Raw genomic sequence first — 1360 nt, 5'->3', positions numbered from 1 at the left:
ACGCTTAGGCAGGGGGTTAGGATGAGGCCACGGGTGCACGAGTGCGCAGGGGTGCAGGTTAGGGTTAGGCAGGGGTTTCGGGTTCAGGAACGGGCCCACAAGCGCACAGGGGTCCGGGTTAGGGTGAGCTGGGGGGCTAGGGTTAGGGAACGGGTCCGCGACTGCACGGGGATCCGGGTGACGGTTAGCCACAGGGCTAGGATGAGGCCACGGGTCCAGGATGAGGCCACGGGTCCACAAATGCACAGGGGTCCAGGTTAGGGCTGGGAAGGGTATTTGGGTTAGGGAAGAGGTGCACAAGTGCACAGGGGTCCGGGTTAGGGTTAGTCAGGGGGTTAGGGTTAGGGAACAGGTGGACGAGTGCACAGGGGCGCAGGTTAGGGTTAGCAGGGGGTTAGGGTTAAAGAACGGGTCGACAAGTGCACAGCTAGGGATAGGGAACGGGTGCGCGAGTGCACTGCAGTACGGGTGAGGATGAGGCAGGGGTTCGGGTTAGGGAACGGGTCCATGAGTGCGCAGGGGTGCAGATTAGGGTTAGGCAGGGGTTTTGGTCCGGGTTAGGGTTAGGCAGGGGTTTAGGGTTAGGGAACGGGTCCACAACTGCACGGGGATCCGGGTTACGGTTAGGCAGGAGGTTAGGATGAGGCCACGGGTCCACGAGGACGCAGGGGTGCAGGTTAGGGTTAGGCAGGGGTTTCGGGTTCAGGAACGGGTCCACAAGCACACAGGGGTCCGGGTTAGGGTTAGCTAGGGGGCTAGGGTTAGGGAACGGGTCCGTGACCGCACGGGTATCCGGGTGACGGTTAGCCACGGGGTTAGGATGAGGCCACGGGTCCACAAGTGCACAGGGGTCCAGGTTAGGGTTAGTCAGGGGGTTAGGGTTAGGGAACGGGTCAACGAGTGCACAGGGGTGCAGGTTAGGGTTAGCAGGGGGTTAGGGTTAAGGAACTGGTCGGCAAGTGCACAGGAGTCCGGGTTAGGGTTAGGCAGAGGGTTAGGGATAGGGAACGGGTGCGCGAGTGCACTGCAGTACGGGTGAGGATGAGGCAGGGGTTCGGGTTAGGGAACGGGTCCACGAGTGCGCAGGGGTGCAGGTTAGGGTTAGGCAGGGGTTTCGGGTTCAGGAACGGGTCCACAAGCACACAGGGGTCCGGGTTAGGGTTAGCTAGGGGGCTAGGGTTAGGGAACGGGTCCGTGACCGCACGGGTATCCGGGTGTTAGGGTTAGGGACCGGGTCCGCAACTGCACGGGGATCCGGGTGACGGTTAGGCAGGGGGTTAGGATGAGGCCACCCGTCCACGAGTGCACAGAGGTCCAGGTTAGGGCTGGGAAGGGTGTTAGGGTTAGGGAAAAGGTTGCT

This window comes from Alligator sinensis, unplaced genomic scaffold (assembly GCF_000455745.1).
Source record: "Alligator sinensis unplaced genomic scaffold, ASM45574v1 scaffold107_3, whole genome shotgun sequence".
In the NCBI taxonomy this organism is placed as follows: Eukaryota; Metazoa; Chordata; order Crocodylia; family Alligatoridae; genus Alligator; species Alligator sinensis.
The sequence above is the reverse complement of the archived record's forward strand: the minus strand, read 5'-3'. Positions refer to the sequence as shown.